Source organism: Aedes aegypti, chromosome 3, assembly GCF_002204515.2.
Source record: "Aedes aegypti strain LVP_AGWG chromosome 3, AaegL5.0 Primary Assembly, whole genome shotgun sequence".
NCBI classification, from domain to species: Eukaryota; Metazoa; Arthropoda; class Insecta; order Diptera; family Culicidae; genus Aedes; species Aedes aegypti.
Window position 1 is genome coordinate 79,240,149 of NC_035109.1, and position 26,323 is coordinate 79,266,471.

Sequence of the window (26,323 nt, forward strand, 5' to 3'; positions counted from 1 at the left end):
TTCCAAGATATGTAAATCCCTAACCAAGACATCAACTTCATGTATCTTATCCTAGATTGGTCAATCAGAAGAAGGCGAAGAATACGAAAGGGAGGAGCATCGTCTGCAATTCAAATTATGTAAAACATACTATCTTCGACAGATTCGGTTCATTTAAGGGACGAATGACCTTCGGATTAAAATCCCTCTGTAACAACAACAGTATTCGGTTCATTTCATTTACACTTTCGAGCTAGTAAGAACTTCTCGTGATAAACACAGTATAGCTAGTAATATTTCTTAATGTGCTTACCACAAGCTTACTATAATCTCTTAATTCATCTCGTAGCATCATACAATATCTGATTTATCACGAATAATCGACAATACGACAATTTGAGGATGTTCCGAGAACGCTGCTGCAGTGCCATCGGGATGAAATAACAGCATAATGCTCATCTTGTACATCCATTGTTTTTCAGTTGTTGCTTTCGCTCTCTGGTTCCGTTCGCTACTCGCACACTGCTGTGGCTTTCACGCGCTCTTCTTTGCTGCTCCGCTGCTTGATCCGTTCGTTATGCCGTTCGATTTGTGAATGAGCTGGGAGCAGAACAACCAGTGGTTTTATTGGCTCGAGCTCCGTTCACCGATGGCAAGTGGTGGGGTTCTCGCTTGGTTGTTTCGTCACTCCGTTCGCTACTCGCACGCGATTGGTTATTGCTTTCGCGCTATTTTCGTTGATGGTGTGATTCTTCGCTGAGAAAAAAAAACTGCAACTCTTTTGATTTTTCATGCCAAATGACCAACTTTGATAAACTATATCTCAGTTATTTATGGACCGATTTGAATGAAATTTTCACAGAATATCAGACATAACTTAAATTTTATCATATATTATTGAGTGATTTTTCCAATCACATGTTGACAAGCAGTACCGGTTTGACTAAAGTGAATTTTTTGACGATTTTTTATAATTGACATAACTAAACATATTGAAGGAATAGCTTTATGGTATCTTCAGCAAAGTTGTAGATTTTGACGAGATGAATAAGTTTGCTGAAGACAGTTTTCGTGTGAGGCTATCAGATTTTAAGATAAAAAGTTTTGAATTTTTCGTCGAAAATTACGGTTTAGTCAAACCGTTATTACTTATAAACTTGTGATTGGAAAAATTATTCAAAAATATATGTTAAAACTCAAGTTACATCTGATGTTCTGTGAAAGTTTCATTCGAAAATATTTCCATAAATAACTGAGATCTAACATACCAAAGTTGGTCATTTTGTATGGAAAATTGAAAAAGTTTCAAATGCATGTGAATAAGTTGGGGCCTTCCTTAGCCGAGTGGTTAGAGTCCGCGGCTACAAAGCAAAGCCATGCTGAAGGTGTCTGGGTTCGATTCCCGGTCGGTTCAGGATCTTTTCGTAATGGAAATTTTCTTGACTTCCCTGGGCATAGAGTATAATCGTACCTGCCACACGATATACGAATACAAAAATGGCAATTTTGGCAAAGAAACCTCTCAGTTAATAACTGTGGAAGTGTCATAAGAACACTAAGCTGAGAAGCAGGCTATGTCCCAGTGAGGACGTTAATGCCAAGAAGAAGAAGAAGAAGAATAAGAAGATGTGAATAAGTTCTCAGTTTATTCGACAAACCAGCTAAATATTTCATGGGAGCACAACAGCAACAGGGTAGCGGATCACAGGGATTTAGTTGAAATCTGGAAACGTAGCTCAATTTTGAAATCTTGAGCGTTTTCACAAACCAGATTCTAGATTAACAGCTCAGCAGGCTTCTAGCAGCGAGGTACTTCTCGCTAAGCAAGAGCTCTTTCCAGCTCGAAAGCGGAAATGGAATGAAACTGAATCCAACGAAGGCAGCATGTTTTATAACCTTGGAATAGCAGATGATGCTCCTCCCTTTTGTGCTCTTCGCTTTCTGATCGACCAATCTGGGAAATGGGTATGTGCTAATAATGTGTTGGGCTTGGAATTACTTGAAAATTGCGGAGAATACTAATACGTGAGAAATTGGTCGAACATGAATTGTTGGAATGATTGGCATTCCCTAAATATTCAATACGAGCTATTAATAGTCAATAGTTTTCTTTATTATGACGGTAAATTTCGGATCCATGGGTGCCAAAATTATTACAATTGTTCAATGAGAATGTCTTATCAAAAGCATTCTAAATATGTCGCAATTATGTTACATGGGATAATTTTCCTAATCAAAGTGTTCCCATAAAATATGGAACATAAAAGGCGCTGTTGGAAAAGCCACTCTATTTTACAATCGTTGAGCACTCACCCCGACGACACTGCAGCAGCGTCCGCGAGTACAATCTCAAATGGTTGAGTCATAACTTATTCATGACAAATGAAATTTTGTATGAAGCCGTGAAATTGATTTAGGAATATTAGAACTTATAAATAAAGTTGGAAATATTTCTCTTTTAACTCTTTTCCACAAATTTGATGGCTCTGAAAAGAACCGATGGCTTTGTTAGCTTCGATGTTGTTACGGATAAATAACACTGCTCGGACCAGCAAAACTCAGGGGGCTTCTGGTATTTGCTCCTAACGGGATTGCTTCTTGACCACCAATGATGATTTCATCACGAGTCGAAATTTTGAAGCGCGGGTCAACAGCTCCTCGGCCGATGAAATTTGCGGCGGCGATGACGATGGCTGGGTGAACGCAAACAAGCGGTGAACCACAAAGCGAGAATGACTCGCCCGACCGTGTTCACAGTTCGACCGCAAATTCACCTGTGGACTGCTTCCTCTTCTTCTTCTAGGCGGCGGCAGCGGTGATGGCTTTAGCTTCGGACGGCATCTTCTCTCGCTCGCTTGACAGTTTGATTTGAGCGAAGCAAGACAAACGGGGGCGTCCTTCGCTATCGATGTCTGTGCCTGAGAAGCACGCCCAGTCAGAGCAAGCCGATCTGTCGCCTGCTGTGATGCGAGCCAATCGGAGAGTGAAAAGCAAATGACGTCAAATTTTCTCTAGCCACCCCTATTTATAGATTTGCTTGAAATCAACGTTCGTTTTTAAAACAGTTATTAAACTATTTGGACAGGTATGTGGGATTCAGTAAGTAAACGACATGAAGCTTTGATGTCTTATCTTTCGATTGAGGTGCTAATCAAGAAATTTCGTTAAGCCAGCGAAAAGTTATAAACGTTTAAAATATTTCATGCCAGCGTAACGCTCTTGGCTTTGGAATTCCAATTTCACTCCTGTATAGAGAAGAAAGACGTACTTCTACGTCAAAAATTCAAAAATATGAAAGCTCCTGGCGATGATGGAATTTTCTACATCCTCATAAAGAAACTTCCAGAAAGTAGCTTATCATTCTTAGTTGCTATATTTAACAAATGTTTTCAATAAGCTTATTTTCCTGACAAATGGAAAAATGCTAAAGTTGTTCCAATTTTCAAACCAGACAAAAATCCTGCAGAAGCTTTTAGCTATCGTCCAATCAAATTGCTTTCCTCCATCAGTAAACTTTTTGAAAAGGTCTGTTCAAAATGACAAAATGCTGGCCCACATCAACGACAATTCATTTTTTTCCAATGAACAGTACGGATTTCGCCATGGACATTCGATCATTCATCAACTTTTATGTATAAAAAATTTGATACGTTCCAACAAATCTGAATGCTATTCTACTGGTCTTGCTCTTCTAGACATAGAAAAAGCATTCGACAGTGTTTGGCATAAAGGTTTGATTGTAAAATTAAAGAACTTTAATTTTCCAACATGCATTGTTAGAATAATTCAAAGTTTTCTGTCAAATCGTACACTTCAAGTTAATTATCAGAACTCCAGATCTGAAAGACTTCCTGTAAGAGCTGGTGTTCCTCAAGGCAGCATTTTGGGTCCAACATTATACAATATTTTCAAAGCTGACTTACCTGAGTTAAGTTATTACCTCATGGATGTCAAAAATCTTTGTTTGCGGATGACACAGGCCTCTCCGCCAAAGAACGAAGCCTGAGCAGTTCCACCGAACATGACGAATTTTTTTTTAAATTCAATTTTTGTATGTTTTGAAAATCGCCTGAAAATTTGCATACAGATTCTTTATGATCAAAAATGCCATTTTGCACCTTCAGACCGCCATTTTGAACCTCGCCTTATTTTTGAGAAGGGCGTATCGGAAAATGCATAGCAAATTTTTAAAAACCTATAACTCGAAAATGGTTTGTCCGATCGATTTAAGATCTTCTACAAAGTTGTAGGTATTGCTTAGGACTATATGGAGAAAAATATGCACGGTAAAAAATGTTACAGATTATCTTTTATTTCAAAAACAAAATTTTAAAATCGATTTTCTCCAGAAACGCAGTTTCGATTTATTTTTATTTTTGGATATGTTTTAGGGGACAACTTATGTGATTTATTGCACAATGTTTCAAAATGAAAGAATTATGGACAAAAAAGTTATGATTTTTAAAAAAATTACAGATTTTGAAAATAAATCGAAATAGAGGAAAACAATAATTTTTTATGTGATTATTTGAAAGTACAGAAAAATTGCAATCGAAAAGTACCTAAGTAAATTTTTTTTTAGATTGCATCAATTTCGAGATATACTCATATTTATATAAAATTTTCAAATAAAAAAAAGTAAAATAGGCCCTTTTCAAACACATTTCGTGTTTCTCCATTCCAGTAATATTTTATTTTGATTGAGTGAATCATAGCTGAATTGTTTATTGTTTGATCAAAACCTATATACTAAAGTATTTAAAAAAGTATGCACGGTAAAAAAAAATATAAACGAAATTTTCAAATGAAAATTTGAAGTTCATTGTTCTTAAAAACCGCAAAATTAATGTTTTTAATTTTTGGATATGTTTTGCAGCATATTGTTTGTAATTTCTTGCACAATGCCTCAAAACGGAAAATTTTTGGATAAAAAATAAATTATTCAAAAAAATAAATAAAACGAATTTATGTAAAACGATAATTTTGGTCCGTTTTTTTGAGTACAGAAAAATAACTATATATTTTTAAATATGAAAAATTTCTATCGAAAAATACTCAAGTAAAATTTAGCTGAGATGCATCACTTCCGAGATATACACGGTAAATCTAAACGTGGCATTAAAAATGTGATTCTATCACAACGGTGTACCTTTGGTCCCCAGGGCTAAGCCTGGCTAATGAGTAAAGCCATCTGATCGCGGCAAGATCGTACAACCATGGATAGTTTGTTTTTTTGTTTTTTTTTTTTGTATATACTGCAATTTTATTTCTTAATTATATCAACTACTTTCTTGTTATCGTCACAGCTCGAAAATTGTCTAACTTCAATTTGTGTTTCAGAGATAGGGATAAACGAGTGATATTTCTGAGTGCCTTGAACTGTGTTTACACTTGAAAATAGTTGGTTAAGTTCTTGTGCAATGATATCATATTCCTCAGTAGTTGAATAACAAATGAAGATTTGTGTAAGCTGCTTTTCTTTCCGATTTTGAGCCCAATCATATAGTTCCTTAGCTTTTTTTATATTTATTTTTATATTTTTTTTTGCTACATTACTTAGCCCGAAAGATGTACGAGATTTACATTATTATTAGGAACAATCCTTCTAATGACTGTTTAGTTTGTGTTGCCAAATACCTGGATGTATTAAATGTATCCATTATTTTCTGAACCGTCCATGACCTCGGCAATATTGAAAGTAGTTGGAGTTTTTCGTTCCTGGTGATACCGTCTTTAGAAAATTTATCTTTAATTTGTGCAATCATTTCATCAAACTCGTTAACCTTATCTCTGTCAATTTCATCAATATTATTTAACTTGAATATTTCTCTTCTTATTTTTTTATTAAATTCTTCATATTTTCGCTTTACATGATTTATTGAATTCATTTTTTTACGATCAATTGGAGATGTTAAAATACTGGAAATTGATTGGTTAAAAATTTCAATATTTACACTTTGTGAACATTCACCTATTTCAGAATCAGTCGTATTGACCGAGGTCATTGGCGGTACAGTTACCAAAGACTCCTGACTTGGAACATTCATTTCAGTATCAGAAGTTACATGTTCATCACTGCTCGATGAGTCATCGCTACTAGATAGTTGAGTACAATTAGATAGTTTTAAACGACAAGAATCACAAATTTTAAGCTTACTATTTAGTTTATTCTGTTCAGCAAATCGATGCGTGGAAAATTTCTTGCAAGAAATGGTCAAGAAAAGCATTTTGCTTCGATCGCAGTACGCAGTTGAAAAGAAATGTCATTTCAAATGAAGCTCACTGCAGAAAATTTCTTGACCATTTCTTCCGCAGAAATTTTTACTTTTCTTGAGCGGAACAGCATACTTAGCTTTAAGCATAAATGTTTTGATCAAACGATAAACGATTTAGCTACGATTCGTTCAATCAAAATAATTTTTTTCTGGAATGGAGAAACACGAAATATGCTTGAAAAGGGCCTATTTTCCTTTTTTTATTTGAAAATTTTATATAAATATGAGTATATCTCGAAATTGATGCAACCTAGAAAAAATTTACTTAGGTACTTTTCGATTGCAATTTTTCTGTACTTTCAAATAATCACATAAAAAATTCTTGTTTTCCTCTATTTCGATTTTTTTTTCAAAATCTGTAATTTAAAAAAAAAATCATAACTTTTTTGTCCATAATTCTTCCATTTTGAAACATTGTGCAATAAATCAAATAAGTTGTCCCCTAAAACATATCCAAAAACAAAAAAAAAAATCAAAACTGCGTTTCTGGAGAAAATCGATTTTAGAATTTTGTTTTTGAAATAAAAGATAATCTGTAACATTTTTTTACCGTGCATATTTTCTCCATATAGTCCTAAGCAATACCTACAACTTTGTAGAAGATCTCAAATCGATCGGACAAACCGTTTTCGAGTTACAGTGTTTTAAAGATTTGCCATGCATTTTCCGATACGCCCTTCTCAAAAATAAGACGAGGTTCAAAATGGCGGTCTGAAAGTGCATAATAGCATTTTTGGTCATAAAGAATCTGTATGCAAATTTTCAGGCGATTAAAAAAATACAAAAATAATCGGGTTTGCGAAACGGCGTGGAACTGCTCAGCCTGCGTGTCATCTGTAGTCGATTGCAAAAAAGTTTGGATATTTTTTCTTCATACTTGCAAAAATGGAAGATTTCTCCTAATGCTTCCAAAACTCAACTAATAATATTCCCACATAAACCAAAAGCTCTGTATTTGAAACCTTCAAGAAGACATTTTGTCACGATGAGAAGGGTTCCAATAAATTGGTCAGATGAAGTTAAGTATCTAAGGCTCATGCTAGATAAGAATTTAACTTTCAAGAATCACATTCAGGGCATTCAAGGCAATTGTAATAAATATGTAAAATGTATCTATCTCCTTATTAATAGAAAATCAAAACTTTGTCTTAAGAACAAGCTTTTGATATTCAAACAAATTTTCAGGCCAGCCATGTTGTATGCTGTTACAATATGGACTAGCTGTTGTAATACCAGGAAGAAAGTTCTGCAGAGAATTCAAAATAAAATTTTGAAACTGATTCTGAAGCTTCCTCCCTGGTATAGTACCAATGAGTTACATAGAATATCTAATGTTGGAACGAATGTCAAATAAAATCATCAATAATTTCAGGCAAAAATCGTTACAATCTTCTATTGCCACGATTAATGCGTTATATGTTTAGGTTAAGTTAGGTTAAGTATATTCGAAGCGTTTTTTTTCTCTTATAAGCAAGTGAAATCAACTCACCTGTAAAAAATCCGAACTGCTACGGCAAATGAAATGTAATATGTTGTTAACAAAATGTTGATAAAATCTTAAATTTTGTTTTACCAAATTAGGATGATAGTGTTGCCTAATAACACAGAACACCTAGATATAAGAAATGAATGTGATGTTTGGAGTGATACTAATAAAGAAATTAAAAAAAGCAACACAAATCCTTTTCATCTTCACAAAACAACATTACAAAAGTAGACGAGCCTGGCGTAGTGTTTAAAATACATAGCTCTCACATCGATGACCTGGAATCGAATCCCATTCCCGAGGTAGTTATTGACAATTCAAAGGTTATAGTGTTGACTTCCATCGGAAGAGAAGTAAAACCGATGTTCCCAATATGTGAAGATTCAGGTTCAAAAATATCGTTATTATTTGTAAAAATACAAAGTAATTCAAATGATTGGAGCTTTAAGTGAATTTAGAGACCCTAGAACATCAATTATGTGAGAACATAATTAACATTGCTGCACATAGACTCACCGAGCTCAATAGGATATGCACTGTTGAAAAGCAAGCAGTCAAAGCCTTGGTAGATCTAGTACATAATCTGACCTATACTCCCAGAATATTTGACGGACCTAGAACATTATTTGAATCATGTTCTAAAACCTTGATTGAATCATTTGCATCGATCGAAAGCAAGACAGTAAATATACTCTCTCAGCTCGATTAGTTGATAAGGTTTGTAAGCTTAGGAATGCCAAGACAACAAAGGATTCATTTTGATTGAATGGTTTGTCAACAAGTTCGTGTTTAGATCAATTTGCCTAAATAGTCGACCAATTTGTGGCATATGCCGAGTCACAACGAAACATAGCATTGTCCCATTTCCCAGCCGCGTAACATACCTTCCTATTTCGCCGACGATGACGAGAATCCTACACCAACAAACCGCCCGTTGGCTGGTTCTGTTCAGTTAAGTACACGTGCACTCAAGCCGCCACCCCCCGTGAAATGTTTATGTTTATATTTATGTCAAACTTGTTTCCTTGTGTTGTGTGGCGGCCGTGTTTATGTTTCGTAACTTTCGCTCTTTCTCCGGGGCACACCAAGGATCACAATGCTCACCACTCTCACTCTCGTTGAAGCATTTTCCCGAACACTCTTCTTCACAATTTCCACCCCACTTATACACGCGTAGGTCCTAGCGGGATGAGATTCTCTCACCAGGTTTTCACTACATTCACACACCGAAAGGAAAAACCAGACGCCCCAGAGAACCCTAGACGGTGATCGATTTCTATGAAGATTTCAGATTTTTTCGGTACCGTCTACGGTTGTGAAATTTTCCACTTATTCGCCGCAATCTGAATTTTTCCACGGCGAGCACCTATGCAAATGGGTTGATATGACCACTTTGAGCACACTTTACATACACAGATTTTTGTTTTTCTATTTTTAACCCATAGACAAATATTTTCCAACCAAATCGCTCTTCCGAACTACGGGAAACATATCACCTGGGAACGATCAAACAAGACTAGATTTCCGTGCATGAGTTAACTCAAGGACGATCTAGCGATATCCATGAGAGGCCGTTTATCGAAGAGTGCGTTGCAAAATCACGGATCTGTGCACTTGTTCTTTCCATTGGAAAGCAGCTGCAGCCTACTACATCTGGTTTTGCACCATCGTCATTTCATCAGAATAAGCTTTGCGGCATCACAATGAAATTCATCCAAGTAAACTGCGAATCACTGGATTATTAAAGAATAGCGTTCACCGCGTAGAGATCGTAGCGACAGAGCAACTAACCAGTTCGCATACTTCGATCGACCGATACAACGAAAGTGTTCACCCGAAATTCAGCGAAGCAAAGATGGTTCCTGCGAATTCACACTTTCAGATCCGTCCGTGGATGGCTGATTTCTGACATTTTTGCTGCCCGGTTGCACAAGTTCATCGAATACAGCTGAATTAAGCGCAGAGAGTCAAGAGTCCGGATATCGTCGGTGCACCCGCAAGAAAAAAAAAACTCATCCGAGATGATGATTGGGTACCGAACCGATAACGCCAACGACACGACGAGGACAGTTTTACGGTCTAACCGTCTGGCGAACTGCTCTCAGACTGATTGGGATTGGACTTGGCTCTTGATCTCGGAACCGGTGGTGCATTGCTGTTTCTGCTTCTGCTGCTGCCGTTGCTTGATGGTTCAAAGTTCTCTCTCAGCTGGTTTTCGCTGTGCTCCATTCTAAAACCCTCCACGCGCAACACGCGGTGATGATAGCTGCATGGTAACGGAGGATGCACGCTAAGACGGAAGTACCCATTAATGGGTAAAATAATACCCATTTCCAAGAAAAGTGGTTTAACTCATTAAAAGAGTAAAGTCGATTTACTCATTAAAGAGTATTCGCCTTGAACTTCAAATAATGGGTATTTTTCACTCTTGGTCTTCACAATGAACATGGGTAATAAAACCTCATTTTGTAAAGGAATATTGCCGTAGATTGAGGTTAGGGATCCAGAGAAAAAAGTTACGAATATATATTGAAATACCATTAAAAAACTTCGTAAATGTAACGCACTGTATTTACCATTCATATTAATTATTTTATTCTACAATGTTTTGAAATTTTTACATTCGTTTATCATTGCGATCATCCTTGGAGCCGGCCCAAACCGATTGGGTGAATTGGAACGGATGTCAAAGTGTCTGCAAAAAAAGAGAAATTTGCAAAAATCTTCATTTTTGAGGTCATTCCAGATAATCGCCGAAATTACTTACGTGTCTGAAAAGCATCGTACGAAACTGGTCAGTTGATTTGGTTGAAATATCGCGTCATTTACACTTTGAACAATTTATTTTTCATTAAGTCCGGGTGGCAACGAAATGAAATCGTACAATGGCGGTTTTGATGATACTAAACTAGCATGTGTACAATTTACCCATTATTTTCACAAGAGGAGATACTTCGAAATGGGGCTAAAGTACCCTTTTTTATGACATTGGAAAATACCCTTTTTCTGACATTCCCATACTGATTATAAAAATGGGTACATGGTACTCATTTAAAGGGTACTTTAAAGTTAGCGTGTGGGGGCTGCGGCGCGTGAAACTGGTGAAACTCTCTTTCTCGCAACATCAACAGCAGATCAGAGCTGCCAGATGATTTGATAGAAAATCTGTATCTACCGGGTTAAAAAACCTGTGTCCCATACAAAAAAATCTGTGGCCATACAAAAATTGTTGATAAAAAATCTGTGTTCCATACAAATTGAATCTGTGTCAGAATAAAAATATCTGTGTAATACAGAGAAATCTGTATATCTGGCAGCGCTGCAGCAGATGCCAAGAGCAGCGATGCCATATTTTCTGAACATTGATTCTGTAGTTTTGATTTATGTGATAAAAGATTTATTACTGTGAATAGTGGACGCAAAAGTATCCCAGTTAAAATTACCATATAAGAACTACACCTTGAAATATACTAAAAGTTAATTTGTTGGTCATCCCTTAAACCACAAGCGAAAGATAGGACTTTCAGAATGCCGCTGAAGTTTTCAGAAATATGCTTGAAAATCTAAGATCAAAGTGCGGATAGTAGAAGAAAGTTGGGTTCAACAGAAAGAAGGATTTCGTTAGAAAGCGAGGACGGCAAAAGCTGCCAACTTTGGAAGTATAAAAGGATTTCGGTAGAATGCATGATATTTTAGATACACTTTAAAGATATTTGTAAGACAGGATGAAGATTTCTGGAATTAAAATTCAGATGATAGAAAGGGTTTGAGCAGGAGCTGTATTTTTTTTTGAAAACAGTTGCACGTGGAATCAAAAATAAATTGGAGATCACAAGAAGAAGCCAAGATTACTTACACTCTTAATTCTTCTAATACATTAAAAACTCAACTTGTAATAACCTCACATAAATCAAAAACTCTTTATTTGAAACCTCCAACTCGACGTGTTGTCACGATGAGACGGGTTCCAATAAATGGGTCAGATAAAGTTCAGTTCCTAGGGCTCATGCTACATGAAAATTCAACTTCCAAACATCAGATTGAAGGCATTCAACCCAAATGCTACAAATATATAAAATATTTGTATCTACTTACTAATAGAACATAAGCTTTTGATCTTCAAACAAATTTTCTGGTCAGCCATGTTGTATGCTGTATATTGACAAATTGTATAATTCTGAAACTCCTTCCCTGGCAGCACTAATGAGTTACATAGAATATCCAATATTGAAACATTCGATCAAATGTCGAATTTAATTAGGGGTATATTTTGTAAATCGAGCAGATTCACTCGTTTGTGACACCAGATCAATCTATCAAAGAAATTATGCATATTTCAGATGTCACTCGTCGACTCATACACCGTGTACAATATTGAGAAGATGATACAGTCACCCCACGCAGTTGAATCACCCACAATTTATGAATCAGCTGATTTCAAAACACAAAATTATTATCAAACTTATCACAAAACATCACATAATCATTTTTACTGACAAGCTACACATAGTGTTCAACCATTTCAAGGCTTTTTATCTCAGTAAAATAGCTCTCGATCGCGGTATGAACCAACAATATTACTAAATTCTTTTTATAGCTATTTGGGCTGTATTTTTGGCCAACTTCGTAAGCCGTGTACATATTGACGCCTAGCTAGAAATGACGTTTTTAAGTGTGTTTCAAAGATTTTTTGTAAGAGTTTGAGCCCCAGACAACATTTACAGATTCAATAAACATAGCTATTAGAGGTAAATGCGTATTTATACGGATTTTGATGAGATTTTTGAGTAAAATACTTGATCAATAAATTGTGGGAAATATAAAGACCAGTCACAATTTATGAATCTGCGTTCAAACTACTAGTACTTAGTATTATGAAAAATGATTCTAAGTTTCAAATAATGTTCAATGTAAAATTTTGTTACGGGAGAGCAACAGTGCAAAGGGACCGTTCATAAACTACGATTTTTTTTTGTGGAAAAGGAGTCTGAACAAAACAATTAATTTCCATGATTTAGGAAAAACAAATTCTTATGAAAAAAGTTATTTAGGGGTATTATATGGCCATACAAATTGCAGACGTTGTTTATGTAAGGCCTCAGAGATTATTATGTTGAATAATTTATGGATAAACAATGGAGGAACAAAAAAAAACAGTACAGATGTAAAATATGTAAAGAATTTATTAACTACACCTGATAGGTTCTTCATAATTTTGCTATAAAACGGGGTTTTGCTTCTGCAGAAGGACCAAAAGCAACGAGTGGGAATTAAAAGAACTTATTTGCATTCTTCCTGATTGATATAAATACCATTTTTGTCATTTTTATGATCTCTTTTGTTGCACGTAAGTTTTTTTTAGGTTTACTCCCAGGCTAAACTGTTGGCTCTTCTATCAGACACATGGAGAAGTAAAAAGTATTCACACTTTTAAAAAATACAAAAAAAAAACAGTGGTCATGGAGTATCGTTTACATTCTGATTTTTTCACGTGCGTAATGTGCCACTATATAATATTGGAATCCTCACACTGATAAAAATCTACACGTCAAGGTCATGTGTTTTACTCATAGATTTGCGCAATGAGGAGACCACATGACTTGAGTGCGGTAGCCATATGGATTCCGTCATTTCTTCACATGTGTATCAAACTTAAGTTATCATGTGAAGCAAACATGAATGTCTAAATAATAAATTATAAGAATCGACTGATTTGCTTATTGAATTCGAAATGTAGTGACTTTAGATAGCCATGTGTGACAGAACATGAATGTCATAAGAATGAAGGAAGAAATTTGGTAGAAGAACTCTCGCTCCCCAAAATATGGATTCAACCCAGTAAACACAAACTCGTATACGATAGCGCATAAGAGTACACAAGTGGAGGCGATACACGTACATGCGCCATAAGGCTACATGTAAGATGTACGTATATCGCCTCCACCTTTGTACTCTTATATACCATCATATACGATGGTGTGTTTACTGGGAAGGCTCCTCTGCCTCCTCTTGAATGTTTTGTTTATTCAAGTGAGTCAGCAACAAGCGGGAGGCTGCAAATCCATAATTTGGAAAGCCCGGGATTAGCAAACTTCATTTTTTTTTTTCAAAATTTAGTTCGCTGTGGGTTGATCACAAATGAAATTTTGAACATGGAAATTGATAGCAAAGCTCATCGATTTCACCATAACAAACTCATTGCGCAAATCGATAAATTGACCAATTTGAAAAAACACAAGCTAACCATAAGCAAGACCCATAACGTGGGTAGATCACCTTTTCGTGGTGCGTTATGGGGTAAAGATCTACCAGTGAACCCTAGTCCTGACTGCTTCAAACGAAGAGAACAGGATATTATAGTAATCAAAGGAACATTTTTAGTCCTTGTTACATTTTTAAACCTTGTTGAAAGCGACAAGTCTCGGTTTTCCCGGTTGCCGAGAATGATATTGAGATAAGGAAAAAAAAATGAGTCGAATACAACAATTTGTTTTCTAATCTAATATTTATTTAGTTCTCTAGTTTGAAGATGTAAGGACTAGGATTCTGATGCATGGACAATATCGGTGTAATTTCTTGACTTTATCAAGGGATCCGATTTTGACTGATAAAGGGCGCGCCTGTGGAGAGTCTACCCACCACATTCTTCAAAGGGTATATATAGCGGAACCTTTCAATTAGAATCCTTTCCTGTGATCAAGTTAGGAATTACAACTGTAAGAAAACCGAATACTTAATCACTTCTCAATAGTGATAATGTAACACGACATGCACTAAACAAAGGACACGGGATATACCACAATAGATCAAATATTGGTCCCAGTGGTTTATGTTCCGAACAGAAACAAAAAACATAAGCAAAACACACTGAATCCGTGTTGGGTGATGATCTATGCGTGCATAGGTTGACGCATACAAATCTGAAGGGAAAGCTTCGAGAACTAATGTGGAAAAAATGAATCAATCCATGAAGCAAAACAAAGGAACGAAGTTTGCAAGAAAATCATAGCAAATCGATATGGACGTTCATGAATCGATCCACAATTTAAACACGCAGATCGAACTTGTGGATTTTTATCAGTGCAGTAAAAGCAGTCGCAGAGTCAAGCATTTACGAGTTTTGCCATCTACTTCTAATGATTGTCTAATTACACTACCTGCCATCATCCTCTAAATAAACATGCTCCAGAAGCATATAAATCCACAAATTCAATGTTCACTAAGCTCGCTCAGTAGCAAAATTAAAAATCAAGCAATGTCATGCAGATTCTGGAAATACTTGGTTCCGGTTCACCCCCGGATATAATAAACGCTGTCCGAGGCAGTGTTTTAATAAACATATGACCTATATTGCAAAATAATTGAAAGTAGACAACTGATTCATAAATCGTGTTCACTTTGATTCATATTTGTGGACAACTTTTTTGCCGATTTATAAATTGTGGTTTTCGACAATGACCAAATAAGTGAATATTTCAATTGTTTTCAAAAATTTTAATGACAACATTGTGCATGAACTGCAGTTATATACTTCACTTTACCATTTTGAATTGATTTCATAAGAAAATATTGTTTATTTTGCTCTCTATAATTTTTCATAACTGTGGGACCAGTGTATATTTCGAAAACTGACAGCTACTTGATGACGGCATTCCTATCCACCTGTGAAAAAAGTGATCTAGTGGTCCGGATGATACATGCAACTATTGGAATGACGTCACATGTTTACAATCAAATTTGAAGTTTTCATTAATAAAGAGCCTGCTTTGTTAATTTCGTATGCCGTGCTAGCCACATAGAATGACAACTGGCAAAAAACTCGAGTGACAGAGCCGTGCGGAGCAAATTTTTTGGTCGACAGCGGCTCTAGTCGAGTCATTTTGATCGACTCAACTTATAAATAGGGCTCTCATCAATAATTTTAGACAAAGATTGTTGCAATCTTCTATTACCACGATAAATGCGTTATAACCTGGAATGACGAAGTGTTTTCTGCGTACCGACAATCGGAGCTTTAGTATTATGTCCACAGTCTTCAACTTTGAGGATTTATAGCTCTAAGAATTATGGATAGATTTCGATAATTCTTGCATATATCTAAGTTGTATATGTGCGTACCCAATTCTGCAAAATATGAGGCAAATCCATCCAGAAATTAAAACAAAAATGCTTGAATATCGAAAAAAAATGTGTCCTTCAAAACAAAAATAGCCCCGTTTGGAACCTTTGGACACTTTAAGAAATCAATATGGTTTGAAAATATTTTTTTTTCATGAATTTCAAACTGATTCTATACATTATTGTCGGTTATGATGTTTTTGAACGTTTAACATAATTTATAAAATTGTAAAGCTCTAAAAATCACACAGTTATGACTCTTTTCTGAACAAAATGCTATTCATAATTTTGAGTTTGTTATTGATTTTAAATGGGACAGTTAGTTTCAAATGCTTGACTGTTTAAGTTGATACAAACGAATGATGTACTACCAAGTATTGCGATGATTAAATAGTTTTGTACAAAAACATTCTTTCTGACACTTAATGTTATATAAATGATACGTAGAAGGCTCTCATGATGGCTTATGATTACTGGCACCTTGACGTGCATAAAATGCGTATTGGTTTCTCCCTCCCAGGTTCGATACAATTCAATATGATTCTTCTCACGGATTTCCGGAAATTGATGGGTAATCACTATTCTAATGAGAGCAATAATCCAAAACGTTTTTTTTCAGCTACTGAACAGAACTAGGGCAAACGCTCCCTTAGTGGAGGTAGCTCCAATAGTGGAGGTAATGTGTTTTGGCATGTTTCGCGCTAATAAATGATTATGTGATATTTTTGTATTATGTACGATGCAAAAATGGTACAAGTAATCGAATAATATTCATGAAATTCAACCGTAAAACTATTTAAAACAATTATTTTGCTTAATTTTTTTGCTCCTTTGCACCTATAGTGGTGCATCAGTACCCATAGTGGAGGGTCCCATAAGAAATCAATGGTTTGCGCCACTAAAGGAACCATCCTTAAAATATACCTCCACTAAAGGAACAGTGTTCCTATTATTGGTGCAAGGCTTTTTGCAGGGAAATTTCAAATGAATCGTGATTTTTATACATTTGAATGATAGAAGGATTTGAGATCTATCGAATGATACGTTAAAATCATATATTTCATGATCTTAACACCGTGTTTTAGCAGTTTTCCCTTAGGTGCACCACTAATGGTACACTTGCCCTATTGAGGTAGATAAAACATATTCAAAGACGTTGTCCATTTTGCGGAAGTTATTTTTAAATTCATGCTCGGATATGACGACCCATAGAATCCTCCGATAAACTGACCACAGTCGTTAAGGGTCAAGAAAGGATAACTGCATCAGCTTACCGTGACGACTGATTTCCGGTACGTCCTGTTTTCACTAGCCAGAAGAAATTATGTAAAGATTATTCTCAGGATTTAATCTCAGAAGATGCCAATAGTTTCGGAGGAGCAAAATCCTATTGCTGTTAGCAGACAAAACCTCAGAGAAAAAGACAAGCTTACTTTGGAACTGAGAGACCATATATCTTGGCTTCAGTGCAACTTCCGCGTGAGAAGACGAAATACAAAATAAAAGGAAAGAATGGACTGTGGATACTGGTCCTTCATACCCCCAAAGCAAACAAAAATTTTGAACCGGCATCCCAAATATATGAATAAAATAATCGTGTACTATTGATTTATAGTTAACCTAAAGCTAAAATCAGGCCTGCCCAATGTACGGTTTGCGGCCTCGTTTTGTGCGATTCGTGGAGAGCTTGAAGACCCTTCCCATATCTGGCCCTTTCGCTGTTCTACTAACTTATACCATTGCTTTGCTGTTTTAAAAAATATGGCCCGTGGCACAATACTGTATCTGAGATTTGAGGACGGGATTTTAAAAATGTGTTAGATACAATGGATATGTTGGAGGAAATATTATTGCTGTTTGCGTTTGACGTACAAATCCAGCCTAACTGAGCTTCAAATGCGGTAACACAAAGTAACCAAAGGATACTTAGCAACCATGATGCATATCATGAAAATCAAATTTTGACTTCGCCTTCCTTGTTGAAAATCTTACCGAATTTGGTGTTCCCGCATTTGATAATTGCTTTTCAAACGCACACAGCAATACTGTCCAACTACTAGTCAATATTTGATGCGCTTGTTGCTTGAAAACCAACGTGTTATGGACGCACCAGTAAATCTATTACTTTTCCGTTTCGTGCTCTAATCCGTAATATGGTAGCAAATTTGTATTCTTTTAACGCTTGCAATGTGCCTTGTTGGAACTCGAGTGGTTGGAACGTTTCTTCAAAGCAATTCCCTTCCACCAGATTTACATGTTTATTCATACATTTGTCCCTAGTTTTTATTCTACTTCATTCCATTAGAATGGCCAAGAGTTCCCTCTGTGATGTCTTCTACTGTTCAAAATAGGTTTGTAATACTTTCCGCCGTTTCTCTACTTCGGTTATCTAAAAAAAATCTGGAAGAAGAAAATGAATATTATTCAGGATTGCAGAGAAAATTAAATCAATAACAACCAACATCGCTTAGCTTGACAGTTTGATTGTGATCTCATTTATCAGTGCTAAGTTGATGTTTTGATGATAAAAAATGTATTTCTTGCATTTGATGCACATCAAATGTGCATCGATAAAGTGATCCACCCCTTGATTTTACGAGATATTTGAGAAAATTTCATGTGCGAAACAAACACGTACCAATGTGTGAAAAAAAAAAACTAACATATCGATTCACTAACAAAAAAAGTTAAAGTCCTTCAAAGTTCTCTAGGGTCATATTGACCTCGACATACAGACAGAGGGTTAAGAAAATCAATTTGAAAACAGTGATAACTTAAAATGGGTAAATATTTTGATACAAGTTTGTTCTGCAATATTATTGTCAATATTTTCAAGGTTCATTGTGTGGTTTAAATTTTTCTTCAACTGCTATTGTTTTTATGGAAGTTTTGTTTATACCACTAATGTCGAATTTTTGCCCCACCTCACTCTACCGTTCGGAATCATCAATTAATGTCTTACTAATTGATTTTTACGCCAATTCGCTAGACTGATTCAAAAACATCTAGATTGTACTTAAAATCATGTGGTTCCCGACAGATTTTAACTATTAGCATTCTTTCCAAAATCCTCAGTTCTTTAACGAAAACCCTAGCTCCCGTAGATTTGGCATCGCTGTACAGCACCCAAACCGAGCTCACCAATACGAACCTAATCAAAACGCGATTCAACCCAGAAGCAAAACGGCATCCAACAACAAGATAGGGTAACTCGGTATAATATGCCCCCCCTTAAGCAAAAATGGATATATCTCGGTCAAAAGCACTATCTCTAATGAAAAAAGCACTTCAATAGGACCATTATCTTACTAGTTGTTAAACAAATGTAAGCTTTTCCGCAACATCTATTTAATTATCTGAAAATAACATCTTTTTTACAATCATCTGAATCACGCACTTCAAAAAGAGCCTGGGCAATATGCCCCAGTATCAGTATAATACGCCCCACAACAAACGGATAGTACGCCCCATGACAAATGGACAGTATGCCCCACAACACAGGGGTTATATGCCCCAGGACTGTCAGCTGCTTATGCACGCTGAAAAACTGCTAAAGAGCTTGCTCGGGAATAGATGGCATCAAGAGTGGGGCATATCATCCGGCCCGTGATGGGGCATATTGCCCAGGGATGAGAAGTTGTTGGAAAACGAATATTTCAGTGAATTTTCACTCTTTTTGGTCATCCTTACTAATGATATTCGTTCATTAGTTCAAGAGCCAACGTTTTACAATTGGTTGCTTTTATGTTGTGATATTTGACTCAAAAAATGCTTAAAAACACTGCGTGAAAAATTACATCGAAATTCGACTTTTGATACTTTTTGCATTATCTCTGTTGTGCTGCGCGTTATAACTGTCAAATTTTCATAGTGAGACAGTCTCATGAATTGTAAGGATTCTCAGTCATTTTCAATTTCATATTGAATCTGGTTCGTTAAATATCGAGGAGGGGCGTATTGCCCGGGTGGGGCGTATAACACCGAGTTACCCTACCTTCTTATGCCTATCGCCAATGCCGGGTTGTTGGTTTGTTTGGATATCGTATCCATCCACAGACAGCTGTGTATAGAAGAAGGAAGAGTTATACCAACCTAGTAAGCGCACAAGGAAGGGGGTGATCGTTCGTGCTGCTCAGTAGTGGAATGGGATGGAGGCGCATGATGATATAAGTGCCATAAGTGCGTCCAAACAAAGACGCGGTGGCGATCAAATTGCGAATTGCGAACCGTGGTGGACGGACAGCGATAAGTAATCGAGTAATGCAGGCTCAACTGGCGAACTTATGTACGGTGGAGGGACATATGCACTTGGCTGCTCTGCTGCAGCGTGTGCATATTTTTTGTTGTTGCACTGGTGGAGAAATGTTGGAGAAAGATAAAACATAAAATTTTGAGAGCGCATGCTAGGGAAGAGAGCTACACTACTTTTGATGGAAAAAAATTACCGTAGTGGCTTCGATTATTGATGAGAAATATGAATTTCAAAGATTGCAGTCTAGATCTATAAATTTTCTTGGACACCGTCTTGAAAAAAAAATCTCTTAGAAGGTGTTGTCAATTGTTCACCAAATATGGTTGCTACCACAAAAGGTGAACCTCTGAATTCACAAATTCCTTCTAAAAAGTGGATTTTAAAACTGTCACCAAACGTGGCAAAATGGAAGAAACGACTTTTTTCGGAAATGCAAATTATTACTAACTAATTACGAAAAAGTTAAGAAACTTGCTATGCAGTTTGAAAGCGCGCACAATTTTAATTTTAGGACTTTAGTCGAATAGAAAATCAAACTATTCAGGATTTCGAAAACATTCTGAATCATGAGAATGATTTGGAAGAAGTGAGAGCTTTTATTAAAAAAAAATTAATAATATTAAATCCCCTGGCGATAATGGAATTTTCTTCATCCTCATCAAAAAAAACTTCCAGAAAGTAGCATATCATTCTTTTATTATTCATATATATAACAAATGTTTTCAGTTGGCGTATTTTCCTGACAAATGGAAAAATGTCAAAGTTGTACCAATTTTAAAACTAGATAAAAATCCTGCAGAAGCTTCTAGCTATCGTCCAATCAGTTTACTTCCCTCCACCAGTAAACTTTTTGAAAATGTCATTTTGAGCAGAATTACGGTCCACATCAATGAAAATTCAATTTTTGCCAATGAGCAGTTCGGATTTCGACATGGACATTCGATCACTCACCAACTTTTACGTGTAACAAATTTGATTCGTTCCAACAAATCTCGAGGCTATTATACTAGTCTTGCTCTCCTAAACATAGAAAAAGCATTCGACAGTGTTTGGCATGAAGACTTGATTGTAAAATTAAAAAACTTTAATTTTCCAATATACATCGTAAGAATAATTCAAAGTTATCTGTCAAATCTTACACTTCAGGTTAATTATCAGAACTCCAGGTCTGAAAGACTAAATGAACACCGATAGTTGAGAGGAAGAGCACTAATTTTTGACCTTACATTAGTTTTCGACCTATTCATATGATATTGGTCTACTTTGTATAAAAATCCGAAAATTAGTACAATTATTGTAGTTCGAAAATCATAGCTTTTCATCTACAACAGTATTGAACTGGAATCAATACAAAACGATAATAATGTTTCTATTAGGATGATCCATTTATATATGGAAAAGCTTAATTTGAAATAATCACAAGTTAGTTACACTCCAAATTGGTTCATTTGGACCCAAAGAAGCTACTCTGAAAATAAGAGTGGAATCCGTGAACTCAAGCTCGTTTATTCCCTTCTTAGAGTTGATAGATTCTAATCAAATTTTCACAGTAGCTTCTTGGACCTCCAGAAGCTAAACAAATTTGGTGGATGTAACTAAAGATTTTTTTAAGTTTGATCAAAATAGGCCATTCTACTGCACACAGGCTTAAATATGTTGTAGCTCTTACGTTTTGTTACAAATCTTCTAAATAACTTTATAAAAGAGAAACGGACTTCTCTTGAGTAATTGTGTTTCATTATTCTTCATAAGACAAATACAGTAAACCTAGAAAGAACAGTCAATGTTCAAAAGGAGGGAGAATAATCTATAAAAACAACAAAATATTTATTTTTTCCAACATTTTGGGCCAAAATTGATAATAATACATAGTATAACATATGTAAGGATTGTTTTTTCCGCCTAAGAATTTGGTCAGTGCGTCAGATTACATTAGAGACTGTCGATGTGGTAATTTTTGGATTTTCAAGGCACCTCACTCTTTCCACTCGCGGTTTTTTTTGTCCATACAAGCATCTTAAAATTTGTATGGGCCGTGGTCTTTGGCTAGACTTCTATGAATTTCTGCATAGATCACCAAATAATTTATGGACGGCCCCTTAGATGATTTGTCTCGTTGCATGAATGCCATAAAAGGCTTTCTACATACTTGTTCTTCAAAGACAAATGCGACTCTCAAAACATTTTAAGAAGAAAAATAGTCTATATTTGTAGGTTGAATATTGTGTAATACCTAGGGCAGATATCTAGTATACAGTACTGGACAGAATAAAGTACGCATTGGCCGTTATTCCATACAAAATGGTCAAGTTTGGAGGCTTATATCTCGGTTTCTAGAGAGTGCGCATCGTACTTTCGTGCTGTGCGTACACGAATTCTCTCTGCTCTTGGAAGTTTTCTTAAAAACTACCTAAAGCAATAAAACAGTGATAATAAATCTTCGAGCTGTTTAGTAGAATACCTATAAGTAGATGAAAAAACCGAATTTAGTACTATACCATTTAATTCCACTAGAGTTTGTATCCTTTGACAGATACGCGTATTTCGACCTCAACTGTAAGGCCGTCTTCAGTGTCGTGTACTAGACTCCCGTCTAGTACACGACACTGAAGACGGCCTTACAGTTGAGGTCGAAATACGCGTATCTGTCAAAGGATACAAACTCTAGTGGAATTAAATGGTATAGTACTAAATTCGGTTTTTTCATCTACTAATAAAACAGTACTTTTCAGTGCTACAAAAACAGTACTTTTCAGTGCTAAAATTAAAAACGGTACTTTTCAGTGCTACTAAAACAGTACTTTTCAGTACTATTTTTTCTACTATTGATCCCTTTACGATCCTTGTTTGGACCCGTGCCTTCGATTTTTCGTTGGACCCGTTGGCGAAAGCTAGCGGTGGTAATCCTTCTTGGACACCGTCTTGGGAAAAAACCTTTCGAAGGTCACGTCTTCTTTCGTTTATTAATTAAACATGGTATCAACAACAAACAAAAGGAAGGGTGAATCTCTGAATTCACTACTTCCTTCCAAAAAAGTGGGTTTTAAAACTGTCACTACACGTGGCAAGAATGGAAGAAAGGACGCTTCCCCGGAATGCGAAGTTTCTTCCAAGGGTGAAATGAATAATTGTATCGAAATGAGCAATCAGTTCGATGCTCTAGACAAATTTTCCGAACACCAAATCGAAGCAGCCTCTAGCCCAGGCTCTTTGATTCAAGTGAGGAAGCAAAGAGTGCCGCCTATCGTGGTCAGTTGTTCCGAATTTGGGGGATTTAGGCAGGAGATCTTGAACTCCATTAGGGGAATCAAGGTTTCCTTCCAAATCGCAAAGAAAGGAGACTGTCGCGTTTTGCCGGAAACTCTTAAAGATCGTGAGCTTCTTCTCAAACATCTTGAAGAGAAGAAGCACAAATTTTTTACTTATGACGACAAAACTGAACGTTTGTTCAAAGTTGTCTTGAAAGGTCTCTCAAGTGACTATAAATCACCTGAAGAGATCAAAAATGGAATAAATGATTTACTTGGATTTTCCCCAGTCCAAGTAATCATTATGAAAAAGAGAACCCAATCTGGCATTGTTCGGAAAGGGCTTTCTCAAGAATTTTATTTAGTTCACTTTAACAAAAAAGAACTAAATAATATTAAAGCTTTAGAAAAAGCAAAACTTTTGTTTGATGTCCGTGTGACATGGGAACATTTCCAGAAACCTGGAGGAAATTACCAGAACCCCACTCAGTGCCGTCGGTGCCAAAAGTGGGGTCATGGTACAAAAAATTGTCGCATGGATGCTAAATGCATGATTTGCGGAGGTTCTTCTCACGCCAAAGACGTCTGTCCAGTGAAGGAAGATACCACCAAATTCATATGTTGTAATTGCGGGGCTAACCATAAGTCCAATTTTTGGAATTGTCCTTCACGAAAAAAGGTCATTGAGGCTCGTGCCAGGCAGATGAAAGATAATATCCGTTACGATAACGGTCGTTTCCGGAATTTGCCTGGTAGAGTATCGAACAATGCTCATTTTTCAGTTAACGATCGCTTGATTAGGAATCATACCCATCAGGAAGATCATAATCATGCTCAGGCACAAACTAATTTTAATCCGTCGGGTAGCCGTTCGAATCTTTCTATTTCGAATGTATCTACCCACGGTAAATCCTTTGCCGATATCGTAGCAGGAAATTCGAACTCCTCCCCTGCTCGATCCATGGGTACCCATTCTACTAGTTTCAAATCAAATGGAAAAAACCCTACCGCCACAGGTAACTCCGCTTCTTCGTCTACCGAAAATTCCAATGGGAAATCACATGACATGTCTGCCTCTGATTTTAATTTTCTAACTGAACAATTGAATCTAATGATTGATGCAATGTTCAAAGCCACCACTATGACTGAAGCAGTCCAAGTAGGTGTAAAATTTACAAATCAAATTGTTATTGGATTACGTTTTTCTAATGGATCCAAATAATAATTTAAATATTTTAAATTGGAATGCTCGTTCTCTGAATGGTAAAGAGGACGAGCTGTTTAATTTTCTTACGGTTAATAACGTGCATATAGCAGTTATTACCGAAACGTATTTAAAACCTGGATCTAAACTCAAAAGAGATCCTAACTTTTTTGTTTATCGTAATGATCGACTTGATGGGGCATGTGGGGGAGTTGCAATCATCATTCATAGGCGTATAAAACATCAACTGTTTTCATCATTTGAAACTAAAGTTTTTGAAACTTTAGGTGTTTCTGTTGAAACACAGTTTGGTAAATATACTTTCATAGCTGCCTATTTGCCTTTTCAATGCTCTGGGCAGCAAGTTAATTTGCTCCAAACTGACTTGCGTAAATTGACTCGCAATAAGTCAAAATTTTTTGTCATTGGTGACTTTAATGCCAAACATCGGTCATGGAATAATTCTCAAAGTAATTCCAACGGCAGAATTTTATTTGATGAGTGCTCTTCAGGATATTTCTCAATTCAATACCCTGATAGCCCCACATGTTTTTCCTCTTCTAGAAATCCATCTACGATTGATTTGGTCTTAACCGACTCTAGTCATCTTTGTAGCCAAATGATTACTCATGCTGATTTTGATTCTGATCATGTCCCTGTTACATTTCAAATATCCCAAGAAGCGATTCTAAATCCTATCAGCTCCACTTTCAATTATTTACGAGCCGACTGGAATATATATAAAACGTATGTTGACTCCAATCTTGATGTTAACATTTCTTTAGAAACTAAACTTGATATTGACAATGCTCTTGAAACTTTAACAAATTCCATTGTTGAAGCCAGAAGCATTGCAATTCCAAAATGTGAAGTAAAATTTGAATCCGTGATTAAAGACGATGATCTTAAACTCTTGATCCGTCTTAAAAACGTGAGGAGAAGGCAATTTCAACGCACTCGCGATCCTGCTATGAAAATTATATGGCAGGATTTGCAGAAAGAAATCAAGAAACGTTTTGCTCAATTAAGAAACAAAAATTTTGAAAATAAAATTTCTCAATTGGACCCTGGCTCTAAGCCCTTTTGGAAATTATCGAAAATCTTGAAAAAACCTCAGAAGCCAATACCGGCATTGAAAGAGGAAAACAAATTATTACTAACTAATTGCGAAAAAGCTCAAAAACTTGCTATGCAGTTTGAAAGTGCGCACAATTTTAATTTAGGACTTACTAGTCCAATTGAAAATGAAGTTACTCAGGAGTTCGAAAATATTCACAATCAAGAGAACGTTTTCGAAAATGCCTGGGAGACTGATTTGGAAGAAGTGAGAACTATTATTAAAAAATTCAAAAATATGAAAGCTCCTGGCGATGATGGAATTTTCTACATCCTCATCAAGAAGCTTCCAGAAAGTAGCTTATCATTTTTAGTTGATATATTTAACAAATGTTTTCAATTAGCATATTTTCCTGACAAATGGAAAAATGCTAAGGTTGTTCCAATTTTAAAACCAGACAAAAATCCGGCAGAAGCTTCTAGCTATCGTCCAATCAGTTTGCTTTCCTCCATCAGTAAACTTTTTGAAAAGGTTATTTTGAACAGAATGATGGCCCACATCAACGAAAATTCAATTTTTGCCAATGAACAGTTCGGATTCCGCCATGGACATTCGACCACTCATCAACTTTTACGTGTAACAAATTTGATCCGTTCCAACAAATCTGAAGGCTATTCTACTGGTCTTGCTCTTCTAGACATAGA

General features: G+C 36.1%; 1 protein-coding gene across 3 annotated transcripts in view; it reads right to left on the reverse strand.

The window, feature by feature from the left end:
• LOC5570171 (ATP-binding cassette sub-family G member 1) overlaps nucleotides 1-26,323 on the reverse strand; it is a 173,358-nt gene that overhangs the window by 126,702 nt on the left and 20,333 nt on the right. Inside the window, exons 1-2 of one of the 3 annotated variants that reach the window (XM_021853894.1) lie at nucleotides 9,532-9,863; nucleotides 8,625-9,236 (exon numbers count right to left, since the gene is read on the reverse strand). The exons of 1 other annotated variant lie outside the window; for it this stretch is intronic. The gene's annotated coding sequence lies outside the window, so the exon portion shown is untranslated. Of the gene's footprint in view, nucleotides 1-8,624; nucleotides 9,864-26,323 lie in introns of those variants that run through there. One more of the 3 variants, XM_021853893.1, reaches the window with a different exon arrangement.